The sequence below is a fragment of the Erigeron canadensis genome, chromosome 5 (genome assembly GCF_010389155.1).
Source record: "Erigeron canadensis isolate Cc75 chromosome 5, C_canadensis_v1, whole genome shotgun sequence".
Lineage (NCBI taxonomy): Eukaryota > Viridiplantae > Streptophyta > Magnoliopsida > Asterales > Asteraceae > Erigeron > Erigeron canadensis.
The window spans coordinates 24617039-24634461 of NC_057765.1; the positions used below are offsets into that span (position 1 = coordinate 24617039).

The 17423-nt window shown below is 36.6% G+C and overlaps 1 pseudogene; it reads right to left on the reverse strand.

Annotated features, from left to right (window-relative positions):
* Window positions 1-445: 445 nt before the first annotated feature.
* On the reverse strand, window positions 446-13252 carry LOC122601392 (annotated as a pseudogene).
* Between the last annotated feature and the right edge of the window lie 4171 nt (window positions 13253-17423).

Below are 17423 nucleotides of genomic sequence, written 5' to 3' on the forward strand. Positions count from 1 at the left end.
TTAACCAAACGTTATCACGTTTATTATTTGAAGTGAGAAACTGGTAACAATATAAATGAACTGAGCGGGTTGAACTGGTCCAGAATTCGGTTAGTCTGTTAGTGGTCTTGTTCTGTTTTATCAGGGAGTACAGAGCTTTAATTCCAGACCCTTGGGAGTAGAACTCAGCATGCTAGAGGCTCTCCTATGAAATAGATATATAGATCTTCCCTTGGCTTTGTAGAGCGGGAATTTATTAGAACCTGTTACTTGGAGACTTCATTAGATAGGTCTGTTAAGAACCGGGCTAGGTTTTTCTCTGGCTAAACATTATCATTCAAACAAAAGCGGATTCCATAAAGCTATCTTTTAACAAAAGTGAAAAAATGATTAATTAGGTAATGTAGCTAACAACATATTGTCAACTAGATACCACTTATTCGACAGTTATATATTCTTTGTGGAACTTATTCAGCAAAGCACACATACATAAGTTTATGAGGAAGGAGGGAGTATTCCTTCAAGGAATGACGAGAACAATGTCAATGCACGTTGTGGTTGGTATCTTGGAACGGAATGGCCTGCACCCCTAACAGTTATCAAAAGCAGTCCTTTATATGCTTCCATAAACCCTCCAATTTGTTAACAAAATTTCACGTTAGCAGGCGTCAAAATATATATTGTCTAACGGGACATAGTTTTAGTTATTTTTTGAACACCAACTAATATTCTCATGATTTACACATACATACTAACCACCTAATTAAAAAATGATATGTTTTTCATTTAGCATAGGTATGTGAATATGTGACTAAGAAAAGGTTCAATGATTACCTCTTTGTTGAGGTACCATGGCCTCCAAGCTGTCTCAGTTGGAAGTTTAAGGGTGTTGATTGCGTACCTAGAAGAAGTAACAGGTTCCAGGCCATCCATATCGCCACTGCAAAAGTAAGACACGGTTAATCAATTTTCTAACTTGGAATTCTCACTAACGGAACTTACCTATAGTAATCCCCGTGTTACGAATACTTGCCTGTATACCCATACCCTTTGGCCGCTCGTAATGAGATACTTGATTATTGGGAGGATGGTAGTTGGGCTGTCATTCCATCTCGTGATAACATCGCTGCAATCATTTTTATGAACATTAATGTAAAGATTATTTATACTAGTCTTTTAGACTGATCAAAGGGTACCTGAAGCTATCCCACGAGGTTGGTTTCACGTGTAACGCCTTTTTAACAGCAGAGTTATTTAGATAGTCTACCAAGATATGTTCCCAGCAAGGGTCGTATACATTTATCTGAAAAATATATGTATGTAATAAAAATGAAAGTTGCGGTTCCACAAATTATCTTAGGTAAGGGAACAATGCGTTAACTAGATGGTTCATTGCTTACAGAAATAGTTGTAGTAGAGGCATTTCTTTGATCAGGGTTCAAGCAAATTGGTGCATAGATATTGTACGGATCGAGACCTTCGAACTCATTCCAAGCATTGTCTGTAATATCTTCGCACATTTTAGGTAAAGAATGAATGTATGAAAAATTGCAATACTTCAATATGGCTTCATGTGTTGCATCTGAAATTATAGCATGACTCCACCAATAATCATACATTCCTTTCAAACTCGCTTCATTATCGATCAATGCATTTCCAATCTGATCATTTAGCAACATCAGTGACCATAGATTAGAAATTTTTATAACTTGTTTGATAATCAAGAAAGTGTCAGTTAAATGAGCTTACAGCGATCCCTTTCATATTGATGATGGCTTGATTTGTTATTTTGTTGTTAATAAGGATCGTATAAGCAAGTTGAGGAACATAATGTCCGGCGTAACCTTCACCAGTAATGTAAAAGGCACGGGTTTTGTACTGAGGGAATCTCTCGAGCCAATTTACAAGAAATATGTAAGCATCATCTGCAGTTTTCTTGTCACCGGAAAGATCATAATCCAAAGTTGTGTTTAATATGAGAAGCCCACTCCAGCAGGGGATTCCAGAAACAGCATATTTGCAACTGCACATAATACTTTTTGTGTTTACTATCATTCTAGCAATAAGATTATACAAGATGTTTTTGTTCATCATCAAGCTCACAATGTATTCTGCAATCCAAAGCCCACAAGGTTCATCCACAAGACCAAAGCCTTATTGATGAAAGGCCTAATCAATTGTGGGAAAATGTAAATATAAGGGTATAAAAGTATAGTCTAAATAGACAGAATGAGACTAATTCGTAGAGTATTAGTCTAAATAAAAAGAGTGAGACTAATTCATAGAGTATTAGTCTAATTGCTGGAATCTAAAATTGCCTCCCACACCCCCTTTATCTCAGATTTTATTTCCTCCCACCCTCCATTTCTTATCTACCTTTCTCTCTCTAATTCTCTTCCATGAACACACACACAAACATACCTCTCTCTTTCTCTCTAGATTTTTATCATATTTATGGAAATTTAAGCAAGATTAAAACTAGAATAATAATCAACATGATCTTCTAAACAACATATCAAAGATTTGAAGGTCAAAGTCCAAGAAATTCTTCCATCTAGCTCAAATTCGGGTTTGACTCTTTGAAGGTAATTTTGGTAAGTAAAACTCATCTCAAATCCACCATTTTATGTTTATTATCATGTTTCAATTCTATCCTAAACAACCCTTAATCAATTTTTGGCTTGAAAGCTTAATGGGTCGATTTTAGGGTTTATAACTTGGATAATTTAGGTCAAAATCAGTATTGAGTTTTAATTGAGGTTATGGAATGATTTTAAAGTATGGGTTAGTTTCATACACATTACTTATGCCAAGTTATGCTCAAAACATGTCTTAACACTCTTCAAATCGAGGTCTAGGTCGAATTAGGGTTCTTGCAAAAGTCAAAGTGGGTAAAAAACGGGTTTTGATGCTTTTGTGAGTCATGGGTTAAATTCTTGAAATGGGTTATGTTCATTGATGTTATTTCATGTCTAATAAAGCATAAAATTCAGTTTTGAAGCATTACAAACCGGTTTCAAGTGTCAAATTAGGGTTTGGATGTTCTTGGTTAATTTTGACTTTTTAGTCAAACCATTCTTACCCATGTCGTTGCCCACTTTCTTCCTCTATGTCTTTAACTCGTTAAATCTATGTTGAAGTCAATTCTTAACATACCCTTAATCTCATATCCATCCAACAAACATCATTTTGATTCTCACGATCGAACGAGTCCCGAATAATGAAATTATGAACGTGTATTGATATGCATATATGTATAACTATAGGTTATGATCGTGTGATGGATATTGTACGCTTGTGACCATTCTTAACTTGCATTTGCCGCTCAAGGTGAGTTTCGTAAACCCTCCCTACTCAATTGAGTTTCGGGCTGAAAAGTGTACATGCTTGTTATTGTTGTTTAATCGATTGATTGATTGTTTGATTAACGTATTGACTTGTTTCTCGATTAATTATGCTTCTATTTATGAATACTTGTTGTGGTTTGGGTAGTTGTACATACATGGAAGACGGTTATATTTTCAATGAATAGGAGATGTGGTGGGAAGGCTGCGGGTGACCCTATATATAAGCATCAATGATTCCTTGAAATTAGAATCGTAAGAAGTGTATGTGCATTGTATTGTTGATTGATAGAAAACCATTTGATAAGGATCGGGACATAGGATCTCGCATGATGACATTTTCCCCCTTAACGTATTATAGATTTGTGATTGTGATAACGATTAAGTCCATGTTGATGGCATAGCGATAAGCCCACGAGTTGTGGCATAACTTTGTTGTTAACGATATTGTTTAACATGTATATTGAATATGAATGCTTAGTTGTAACGTAACGTAGATATTACGCATTTGAAATATATGTAAGTCGTACCGTGATATTACGCATTTGAATTATATATAAGTTGTGCCTGGAACGTATTTTACGCAATTGAAATATATGTAAGTCCTAGAACGTAGTTTACGCATTTGAAATATATGTAAGTCGTGCCTGAAACGTATTATACGCATTGTTTATCATGTAAGTCGTGCCGGTTTATCGCGCATTATTTATTATGTAAGTCGTGCCATTATAACTATAATTGAACGTAAACGTTGACTTGTACTGATTTGTGATAACCTCCTCTTCTCGGTTTGACATGATCTCAATGATAGTTTTAGGCATGATTCCTGTGGTCATAAAAAAAAATACATGCATATATGTAATGTAAATAGGTAGTCATGTATATAAGAGTCTTTACGCATGTATAACGTACATAGAAAGCTTGAAAGTAAACACATATATAAGGTAAGGTATGTCCATGCCTGCAACTTTCCTATAGTACAATCTAACTAAGGAAGGAGTATTTGGGTGACTAAGGCAATAGTGGGTGCATGCAAATAAGTAAGGTCTACGTATGGTTATAGTCTAGGTCCATCAATTTGCAACCTAGTTCACTATAACCTTGGCTCTGATACCACTCTGTCACACCCTCTAAAAATAAGGGCTAGCACATGGGTGTGACTTCAATAATATCATAACACAAGATATAATGAACGACTACTAAACGTTGTCGTTTTAAAAGTTTATTAAAGGAACATTTGTTTTCCAAATTGAAATACAATACTTGAAAGAGTAAATTGTTGTAAAAGCATTAGACATTTATTTAAAATGACATAATTAAAGATAAAGACTTTAGCAAATTGACGAGTCATTCCTAAAGTCAAGGTAGTAAGGCAAGGCCGTCAGGTTGCCTACGTCATCAAGTAATCCAAAGCAGAGCATCTAGTTACCTGAGAATACATGCTAAAATTTGTCAACATAAAGTTGGTGATAATGAAAGGTGAGGGGGACCATTTACTTTTATAGGAAATTTAAATGAGTGAAATGAATATTAAATGGGGATGGGAAATGAGCCGTAAATCTTGAGCTCTTGTTGTTGTAAGTGTAACTTTTAGATTTATTTATTTTATATGTAAGTATTTTATGATGCAGCTAGTTGTACACTACTATTTTAATAGTTCATATATACATGTCTAGTTAGTTATGTCTAGACTTTTATAAGTATCCATAATTGTTTATAAATATAGAATATTTAGTATAACTTCCATTTATTTTTATTTAAGTGCTTAGGATTATTTCTATGTAAGTGAAGTAATGTAACTAGTGTATGTGCAAGTTTAGTTATATAAACGATTTCTAAATGCGTAATAAGTTCTAATATCATATAAGTCAAGTATATTTATATTTATATCTACTATATGCACATATTGTCACATATACTCATATCGTTGTAAAATATCACGCGTAATAGTCATTATTCTAAGTTTGACTGACCTGAAATTTGCGGGGTGTCACATAATTTCCATGTCGTGCTGTGCTTAGTATGTAACCCTCATAATTCCGCCTTGTTGGGGTGTTACAGAATGGTATCAGAGCCGTGGTTGTAGAGAATTAGGTGGATCGATCTAGCCTATTGCCATTGCACCCACATTTCATAATTAGCATGCATGATAGGAAATTTTGTGTGCAACGTGAATTGTATGATGCATAAAACTTGTTTAAATGGAGTTCGTAGGTTTCTTACGATTTGATTGCTATGTGATGACTTGATGGGCGTGTGTGTTAGTGTCGGGATACACCGTAACTTATCGAACGAACGTTAACGTATAATCTTATAGTTTACTGTTTAACCCTAGCAAAGTGAAATGAGGGTATTAACGGAGTATGACATTCGGTAACCCTAGAGACGCTTGATCAACAAATTTATGGTTATCCTATGTCATATAAAGTTAATGGTCTCGTGGATTGCGCATTATGGATGAAGTATAGTAGGAAACCCGATATGCTTAATGAGTATTGGGTAGGTGGAGGGTTAGCCGCTGGTACACCCTGTATACATACCCGACCAATACTTAGAGAGCATAACGGAACTGAGTCTTGACATCCATTTAATATATTAACGGTGTGGAGGGTTAGTCGCTGGTACACCCTGTATACAAACACTTTTAATGTGTTGAATGTTGAAGTTAAGATTTAGACTATGCTTTACCCGCCTTGTTAGTGACTTGACCCCTTTATATATTTGTATGCAATGATTTGAAATTGTGGAATTGATTTAGAATCGAATGAAAATGATGATGCTTTGACTCGTTATATTTGAACTTGAATGTTGATTGAATTCGGTTGTTGTTGAATTGGAATTGTGTGATTTGGTAGAATGCGAATAAGATATCGATAACATAGTTTATTGCCATGATAATATCCCTATAGAACGACGTGTCCTTGTAATGGCTTAAGATAGTTTAATTTTGGATTGTTTGTTATGTGGCGGTTAATTGAGAATGTTCGTGTGTAAATGGTGAGGATTAACTTAGAAATTCAACACGTATGTTCGAGGAAAGATGGATAGACCATGGGAAAACGAACATGAACTATAGGCTTCTAGGCGAGTAAGAGAAACCGATTGATCAAGGAAATCAAAGAAGTAGAGGTGGTCGTGGAGGTCGTGGTAATTGTGAAGGTCGTGAGAGAATCGAGTGGGTTAATTATCAAAAATGTGTTCCATCAATCGTCGTGCCTTCCTTTGAATGTCGTTCCAATCAATGCTCGAAATCCCTCGATGGCCCAAGGTACTTGTTATGAGTGTGGTAGTCATGAGCACCATCGAAATGAGTGCCCCAACCTTATTGGTCAACAACAAGCTCAACGACAACTTACTTCCCATGGAAGAGCTTTTACAGTGATTGCGGCTGAAACTCGTGTTGATCCTAAATGTCATTGCAAATACTCAATATACCCCCCCCCCCGTATTATATAACTCTGGTGCCGATTTTAGCTTTGTTTCCAACGATCTCGTGCCTTTGATTAATACTGACCATAGTCCATTGTCGTATTACTTTGAACTTGAAATGGTAAATGATGGGTTAACGAAAATTTGAACAAGTTGTCTGGGATTGCACGTTAGAATTGTGGAATCACCCGTTTCTCATAGACCTAGTTCCTTTTGATATCGGAAGTTTGACGTGACTGTGAAGGTGGATTGGATGACGGCAATGAACGGGGTTATAGATTTCGGTAGTAGGGCAGAGAGGATTCCATTAGAAAATGAATATTTCAATTTGAGACGACCGAGCCATGGGATGAGAAAACACATAATGTTAATGTCACGAACGTTGAACTGAAAATTGTGCCCGTGGTTAATAATCTTGCGGATGCATCCCTGGATGACCTACCGGGTTTGCCTCCATCTCGTAAACGTGATCTCCGAATTGATCTTATTCCTAATGCTTCTCCCGTGGCCAAAGCACCATATCGCTTAGCCATGACCAAAATGCAAAAGTTGGCCGCCCAACCCAAATAACTTCAAGAAAAAGGGGTTTTATCTGCCCTAATTACCGTGGGACACAATGGTTTTACTTGTCAAGAAAGAAAAAGGGTTCCTCCTAAATATGTATCGATTGCAGAAAAATTTAACAAACTTACGTTAAAGAATCATTATTTCCTTCCAAGAATTTGCGACTTATGTGATCAACTCCAAGGAGCTCGATACTTTTCCAGGATTGATTTGTGGTCGGGTTACCACCAATTGCGTATCCATGAAGAGGATATACTCAAGACGGCCTAGCGAACCGGTTATGGACACTTGAATTTACGGTATAGCCTTTTGGGTTGACCAGTGCACCAGCGGTGTTCATGAACTTGATGAACCGCGTGTGTCGAACCTACTTGGATAAGTTTGCCATTTTCTTCATTGATGACATCCTTGTCTTTTCTAAGACGAAAGAAGATCATTCGAAATGTTAGAGGAAAGTTTTAGGGTTGCGCCGGGAAGAGAAAATTGTGTGCCAAGTTTTCCAAGTGTGAATGTTAGCTCGAGGTGGTTCACTTTCTTGGTCACGTAGTAAGCAAGGAAGGAATTCATGTGGACCCAAGTGGAATTGAAACGGTAAAAAATTGGAGACGACCCCAGGCGCCAACCGGGATTCGCCAATTCCTTAGTTTGGCGGGTTACATTAGACGATCCATTAAGGGCTTTTTGAAGATTGCCCATCCTCTAACTTTGTTGACGCAACGAGAAAGACGTTTGATTGGGGAAAGGAGCAAGAGCAAGCCTTCTAATTGTTGATAGACAAGTTGTGTGATTGCTGATACATCTAGACAAACGAAAGTGCACGAGAAGAATTACCCGACTCGTGACTTGGAATTGAGAGCGGTCATGTTTACTTATATGGCGCCAAAGGTGTAATCTATGCCGATCACGTAAGCCTTCTACACAGTTTGGACCGAAGTGGATTGAACATAATGCAACGGAGGTGGTTTGAGATTTGTAGTGATTATGATTGCGTTATCCGGCCTCACCCAGGTAAGGAAAACGTTGTATCTAATACCTTGAGCTGAAAGAACGTATAAAACCAAGACGAATTACGTCCGTGAGTCTTACTGTACAAAGGAGTGTTTGCGACTCCATCATTGAAGTACTACACGACTTAGAAGAACGATTTGATAAAAAGGATGATGATGGATTAAACTTTGTTTAACTATTGTGGGTTCCCATTTTTGGTGGGCTTTGGATGAAACTGATAAATGAAACTCACAAGTCGGCCTACTCGGTTCACTCGGCTTCTGAAAAAAATGAGTTGGACACGAGAGACTTGTAGTGGTGGCCGGGAATGAAGAAATACATTACGAGATACGTTATTGCGTGCATCACGTGTTACAAGTAAAAGTCGACCACGAGAAACTCCGGGTTGCTAAGTTCAACCGGTAACGCCACAGTGGAAATGAGAACGAATTGATATGAACTTCATCACGAAGTTACCTAGATTGAGCAGTGGTCGGGAGACCATTTAAGTGATAATTGACCGGTTGACTAAGTCGGCTCGTTTCTTAGCCATCCAGAAGACGATAAATTTGACACCATGGCACGTTGTACATCAAAGAAGTAGTATCCAAATTTGGAATGCCGGTTTCTGTAATGACCGGTCGGGATACCCGATATACTTCAAAGTTTTGGAAGGCGTTCCAAAAAGAGGTGGGTACTCAACTCGATGTGAGTATGACGCTCCATCCACAAACCGATAGTCAAAGAGAAAGAACGATTCAAACGCTTGATGACATGTTAAGGGTTTGTGCCACCCATGTTTGGTGGCATTTGGGACGAGTGTTTACCGTTAGTAGAACTCTCTCGTGATAGCATTCAAATGACGCCGTTTAAAGCCTTAGGTAGGAGAAACCATAGGTCACCGTTAGCTTGGACGAAGATTGGTGGACGACAACTCAATGGACCCAAGAATTTGTTATTAAAACGACTAAGGTGATCTCACGAATCAAAGAAAAGTTGAGAGTGGCTCGAAAACGACAACTAAAGTATGCAAACGTGAGACGATGACCCCCTTGACATCAAAGTCGGTGGTTTGTGTTGCTTAAAGTATCCCCGTGGAAAGACGTGGTTCGACTTGTGAAGAAATGTGGCGAGCTAGGACCAAGGTCTATTGGTCCATTTAAAAATCGTTAAACGAATATGCCTGGTAGCATGTCAATTAGAGCTCCCTCAAGGCTTGAGTGGAGTTCATAGTGTTAATCATACTTGTGATTTTTGGAAGCGTTTGACGGATCCAACACTTCGTATGTCTCTTTGAGGAATCCGTGTTGATAAAACGTTAAAAATTCGTGGTAGAGCCGATTGAGGTCCTAGACCAAGAGACTAAAAAGCTAAATAATACTTGGTATACAAACGTTAAATGGGATGTAAAGTTAGACGTGGACCCGAATTTACTTGGGAACGAGAATATTCGATAAAAGCCAAATATCCTCACTTGTTTAGCGAGTCTAGTTAACTTAGAATTTCGGGACGAAATTCCTTTAACGGGGGAAGGATGTAACATTCGTGAATTTTGACCTATTTGACTATGTTTTACTTTCGTTGACTATGTGGTTAATTGTAACGCTCGTGGTTTTGGACCCATTGACTTTCGTTAATTATGTATATAACATCTGCCTTTTCCTTTTTGGATTCTTCATTCATGTGTATAACTCGTGTTTGTGATTCTCGGGGTAATAGTCTAATAGACAGAATGAGACTAGTTCGTAGAGTATTAGTCTAAATAGACAGAATGAAACTAATTCGTAAAGTATTAGTCTAAATAAACAGAATGAGACTAATTCGTAGAGTATTAGTCTAAATAGACAGAGTGAGACTAATTCATAGAGTATTAGTCTAAGTGCTGGAATCTAAATTTGCCTCCCACACCCCCTTTATCTCAGATTTTATTTCCTCCAACCCTCCATTTCTTATCTACCTTTCTCTCTCTAATTCTCTTCCATGAACACACACACAAACATACCTCTCTCTCTCTCTCTCTAGATTTCTATCATATTTATGGAAATTTAAGCAAGATTAAAACTAGAATAATAATCAACATGATCTTCTAAACAACATATCAAAGATTTGAAGGTCAAAGTCCAAGAAATTCTTCCATCTAGCTCAAATTCGGGTTTGACTCTTTGAAGGTAATTTTGGTAAGTAAAACTCATCTCAAATCCACCATTTTATGTTTATAATCATGTTTCAAGTCTAACCTAAACAACCCTTAATCAATTTTTGGTTTGAAAGCTTAATGGGTCGATTTTAGGGTTTATAACTTGGATAATTTAGGTCAAAATCAGAATTGAGTTTTAATTGAGGTTATGGAATGATTTTAAAGTATGGGTTAGTTTCATACACATTACTTATGCCAAGTTATGCTCAAAACATGTCTTAACACTCTTCAAATCGAGGTCTAGGTCGAATTTGGGTTCTTGCAAAAGTCAAAGTGGGTTAAAAACGGGTTTTGATGCTTTTGTGAGTCATGGGTTAAATTCTTGAAATGGGTTATGCTCATTGATGTTATTTCATGTCTAATAAAGCATAAAATTCAGTTTTGAAGCATACAAACCGGTTTCAAGTGTCAAATTAGGGTTTGGATGTTCTTGGTTAATTTTGACTTTTTAGTCAAACCATTCTTACTCATGTTGCTGCCCACTTTCTTCCTCTATGTCTTTAACTCGTTAAATTCATGTTGAAGTCAATTCTTAACATACCCCTAATCTCATATCCATCCAACAAACATCATTTTGATTCTCACGATCGAACGAGTCCCGAATAATGAAATTATGAACGTGTATTGATATGCATATATGTATAACTATAGGTTATGATCGTGTGATGGATATTGTACGCTTTTGACCATTCTTAACTTGAATTTGCTGCTCAAGGTGAGTTTCGTAAACCCTCCCTACTCAATTGAGTTTCGGGCTGAAAAGTGTACATGTTTGTTATTGTTGTTTAATCGATTGATTGATTGTTTGATTAACGTATTGACTTGTTTCTCGATTAATTATGCTTCTATTTATGAATACTTGTTGTGGTTTGGGTAGTTGTACATACATGGAAGACGGTTATATTTTCAATGAATAGGAGATGTGGTGGGAAGGCTGCGGGTGACCCTATATATAAGCATCAATGATTCCTTGAAATTAGAATCGTAAGAAGTGTATGTGCATTGTGTTGTTGATTGATAGAAAACCATTTGATAAGGATCGGGACAGAGGATCTCGCATGATAACATTTTCCCCCTTAACGTATTATAGATTTGTGATTGTGATAACGATTAAGTCCATGTTGATGGCATAGCGATAAGCCCACGAGTTGTGGCATAACTTTGTTGTTAACGATATTGTTTAACATGTATATTGAATATGAATGCTTAGTTGTAACGTAACGTAGATATTACGCATTTGAAATATATGTAAGTCGTGCCGTGATATTACGCATTTGAAATATATGTAAGTCGTGCCTGGAACGTATTTTACGCATTTGAAATATATGTAAGTCGTGCCTGGAACGTAGTTTACGCATTTGAAATATATGTAAGTCGTGCCTGAAACGTATTATACGCATTGTTTATCATGTAAGTCGTGCCGGTTTATCGCGCATTATTTATTATGTAAGTCGTGCCATTATAACTATAATTGAACGTAAACGTTGACTTGTACTGATTTGTGATAACGTGAAACCTTTTAGCGTTTCTTTGGAACGTGATTAAGTATTCTAATCCTCGTATATCGTTAACGGTTGTTATCCGGACATACTTGTTTCCTGTTACTTGTCCCTACGAACTCACCAACTTTATGTTGACGCGTGTTAGTACACTTTTCAGGTAAACAGGTTAGCTCATAGACGTATTGGATGGTTGATTGCTTGATCATGCTAGACTTGGACTTCTTGGATCCGTGATTCATTTCCCGAATTAGGGGTTATGCTTATGTGTGATCCGGATACTTGCATTATTGAATGGTTCGTATGGATTACTTGATCCTTTTTATGCATTTAGACTTACTCTACATAATTTCCATGTCGTGCTGTGCTTAGTATGTAACCCTCATAATTCCGCCTTGTTGGGGTGTTACAAAAATTTTAAGAACACCCATATAGTTTTTGAAATTTATCGATATATAGTTTTTGAGATAAAATATTTTGAAAGTTGTATGCATTGATATATGATCATCATGCACTAATATGTGTATATTGTTGAAATTGAATGTTGAAAGTTGAAAAGTGAATTTGCTTTATAATATAGTATAGAAGTTTAGAAGTATAAATATACAATCCCCAAAATTCTCTCTCAATATGTCTGAATCTCATAGCAATGTATATAATCGAGCGAGGATATAGTAAAGGTAGAATTTAATTAAATCTAACCGTTGCTCCATGCATAATCGTTCATGAAGAGAGTTTTTCCTTCACTTTTGATTCTGAACGGTCCTACTTCTGTCATGGCTCCGATCTTGGAAGAGTCTGTTGGACCTGTTAAAAGTCAGCAATTCAAGATAACTAGTATATGACATGTGCGAGTTGGTGATGCAAAATAAAAACTCAAATGAAGATGTACCTCCATTTAGCCACAAAACCAATGGTTTAGTTGGAGAATCAGTAGGAGACTCAACCAAATAATAGAAAAGAGCCCTCCCAGCAGTTTGATTAACGGTCACATATCCTGAATACTGATTAATATTAACACCTGCAGGTTGGCCTGGCAAGGCATCAATCTTGTCGAGCTGTGCCAGTCCTTGTTGTGAAATGTAAACAGAAGAGTACTCGTTAGTAACTTCATCTGAAACGACCCATGTGTTTGGAACAGGCGGGTTTTGTGATCCTTTTGATTTTAGCAGCTCAAAAAGCTTGTTTGGCTGAATATCGGCCTTGATTGAAGCAAACAATGCCAAAAAGCAACATGTAATAAACCTTATCATCCTGCTTGGTACTTCAGAAATTTGTTCAAGTACTTTTATAAAGTCCTGGGAATTGTTTTATTTCATCTTGATGAGAGATTGAAAACAATTCTTCCAAAGCTGCATAACATTTTCTTATCATAAACTTACCAAGGCTCATCATTTAGAGCTACAGCTCAAAAGTTTGTTTTTTTTGTTCAAAAAAAGAAATAGGCATCTTTCACGTGACAAATATGAAAGTGTCTGAAGCATCAATAATTCGAATTCCTAAAAAAGGCAAACTCCAACTTGGGGCTATCAATAGCTCGACTAGACTTGGTTCGCGTCGAATTGACGGGTTTTGACCCTCATCCGATCCAAAAAGAATTCTCGGGTTGACTCGATTAATTTATAGGTTGGGAGATCGTTAAGTCAAATTGATTAGTTTAGACTAAGGGGCCGTTTTTTTAGTCATTAAGTGCTGAATGTATTAAGTAAGTGCTGAATGTATTAAGTAACTGAATGTATAAATAATGTCAGAAAGTATTAAGTGAAAAATAGGTAATTGACGGTTATTTTTGTTTATTAAGTCTAAAAAAGAACATGAAATTTGACTGAATGCATTAGTTCTTAATTATTAAGTATATTAAATAAAAAAAAAATGGGGTCTAACTGGCCATAATAGTAAAGATCTTAAAAACAACGTTACCAATGACAAACTACTTATATAATGACAAATTAGATCATGATTAATATTATAATATTAAACAAAGTAACTAGAGATGACGACGAATAAGATATAGATCAGATGTTGTCAAATCTATATGGTTATATGCAATTATGCATATCTATTGTTTTTTTTATCATCCATGCTCATATATCCGTTTAAAAAATTTTCGTCGATAAATAAATGGAGGTCAAGGTTCATTTAAAAACTATTTACTTATGAACATAGATAATTATATGTATAACTTATATAGACGAATATATTCACATATATCATTCACAAATGAACATCAAGTTATAATATGGAGTATAAAAGTTTTTATAATTTTTTCAATTCAAATAGCTTTTACTTAAACCTTTTTCAATAAATGGATATCCATATTTCATATCCATAATTTCGCTATAAATGGATATCCATAGGTATCTGATTAGGGGCGTTCAAAATCAAATAACTGAAATTGGATATCTGAAACTACTAGATAAAATTTCTTAACCAAAAACTAGTGGCTATCCCCATCAGTGAAATTTTGTACGGGTCGGTTGTCAATAAAGTAAAAATATATATTAAAAAAATTGTGACTATGACCAAACAAGTCGGTCCATCAACTATTGTTCGGGGCAACTAGAATTAACGTGGCTAAGCCACAATATATTAATTTTATAATCTATATCTATATTCTAATATATAATAATTAGTTTTTTTTAATAACGAGTTAGTAGTTAGCACACCACAATAATATCCAATTAAATAGTAAATTGATTTAAAATATTGTAACACCCCAACAAGGCGGAATAATGGGATATCACAAAAAAAACACCGCACGACATGGAAATTAAGTAGAGATAAATCTAGATGCATTAAAAGGATTGAGAATCCATACAATTTAATCAATTACAAATCCGAGACCATACAAAAATGCATAAGGAGCACGACCATCAAACGTTTACAAAAGAGAGTACAAAAGATGACATATGATTCTAAGTATAACCCGTAAGCGGGAACAATGAATCACGGATCCACAGTAAATTCCAAGTCCAATCCTAGCATGCAAACAATCAATCATCATCCTATACGTCTTCCATTAACCTGTTCACCTGAAAAGTGTACTAAAACGTGTCAACATAAAGTTGGTGAGTTCGTAGGTTTGAGTAATAAGAGTAAGTGTTGGGATAACAACCGTTAACAATTTACGTGGATTTTAATAAATAGTCACATTCGTACCAATCAACACAGTCAACGTTTACGTTTAGTGATAGTTAAACAAGGCACGACTTACATAATAAAAAATGCGCGATACCCGACACAACTTAAATGATGAACAATGCACGATTACAGGCACGACTTACATGATAAACATTGTGCGATAACAGGCACAACTTACATGATAAACATTGCGCGATAACACGTTACGACTTACATATATTTCAAATGCGTCATTTCACATTTCATGGCATAACAATCATTTCAACCGATAACCATTAAGTAAAGAGTACACTTTTCACCCCGAAATATAAAAGAAAATGGGGCTACGGAACTCACCTTTGCCTTACGCGTTTGTAGGAGGTGACTAAGCGGATAGCACGACGGTCACAAACTTATTATAGCAATATTAAATCATCACATTATGGTCTACGTTACAATATAAGTCACCCTAGGCGTTTACAAGACACCCCAAGGTCGGACGTTGAAATCACAGTTGGAGAAACGAGGGACTCGGGAAAAATGGTGATAGATTCTCATAAAAAGGATGTTACTACGAGAAACTAGACTCTCATACAATTCTAACGATAGGTCATACACCTAAAACGGACTTATGGATCAAAAGTTATGAACGTTTGAAGTTGACAAAAGAAGACATGCAGGCAGCAGGTTCTCACTGCGCTGCAGTCAGGACCAAGCAGTCCCACTGCGCCACAGTGAGACTCGAAGCAGCAGGTCCGAAATATACCACTGCGCTGCAGTGGGTTCTGGTCTTCCCACTGCGCCGCAGTGGCCAGATACTGAAGCCAAACAGCAGCAGTTCAGCAACAAGGACGAACCAAAAACCCAATTTTGACATCCAAATCGAATAGTGGTGCTTCAAGACTCATTTTTAGGCTTAAACAAACATCATTAAGTATAACTAAACATATTTCATCAATCAAATCCAATCCCTTAACACAATTACATGTCCAAATCGTTCTTGACCAAAACTAACCCTAATGAAACCCTAATTTGACCCATTTCAAGTTTTAGCCCGATTTTGACCAAAGGTTTCTTAGATATGACTGGTAATGACGTTATAAACATAAAAGAGAAGATTTAAGACGAGTTTATCATACCAAAAGAGTCAAAATCCTCCAAATTTTGGGTTTAGGGTAAAAACCTTGGATGAATACCTTTCAAACCTTGATTTCTTCGAGCTTGATGATTATTATTATTGTAGTAACTAAATTTGGGTAACTTATTATTAATGTACAAAGCTTGGAGAATTTAAGAAGAATTTATGATGGATTGTGGTGGTGGTTGAAGAGGAGAAGATAAGAGTAATGAGGGAGAGAGAAAGGATAAGGAAAAGGTAAAGGAGAAATGAATGTGATGAGGGGGGAGGGGCCGGTCTAGGGAGTCCAATTTTGGGCCCCCGCTCCACTAAATTCGACAAATAGCTATACGATAACCATTTAAACGCTAAAACGACATGTATAACACAATTAGACTTCACGTTACGTTACTATACGACAAAACGCTCGATAATCCATATAAGCTAACAAATTCATTCATCTTTCAATTTCATTAAATTACAAGTCAACTAAGTCAAAAATCACGAATGTTACATCATTCCCCTGTTAAAGGGATTTCGTCCCAAAATCTAAAGCTAACTAGATTCGTCGAATAAATGAGGATACTTGGCCTTCATTGAGTCCTCACATTCCCAGGTAAACTCGGGTCCAAGTCTCGCTTGCCATCTTACCTTAACAAGTGTATACCGAGTATTCTTAAGTTTTCTAGTTTGACGGTCTAGAATTTCAATCAGCTCTTCTACAAATTTCAACGTACTATCGACTCGGATTTCCTCCATAGGCACATGAAGAGTCAGGTCGACCAAGCATTTCCTAAGGATGCAAACATGAAAAACGTTGTGAACTCCACTCAAGTTTGGAGGAAGTTCCAATCGATACGCTACCGGGCCGATTCGTTTTAGGATTTTAAATGGGCTAATGTATCTCGGGCCCAACTTACCACGCTTCACAAACTGAATTACCCCTTTCCATGGGGACACCTTCAACAAAATATAGTCACCGACCTTAAATTCAAGGGGTTGTCGTCTAACATTCGCATACTTCTTTTGTCTCTCGCGGGCCACTCTCAATTTCTCTTTAATTTGCGAGATCACCTTAGTCGTCTGAATAACAATTTCGGGCCCAATGAGTTGGCTTTCACCAACCTCCGCCCAAGCTATCAGGGATCTACAATCTCTCCCGTACAACGCTCTAAACGGCGCCATAC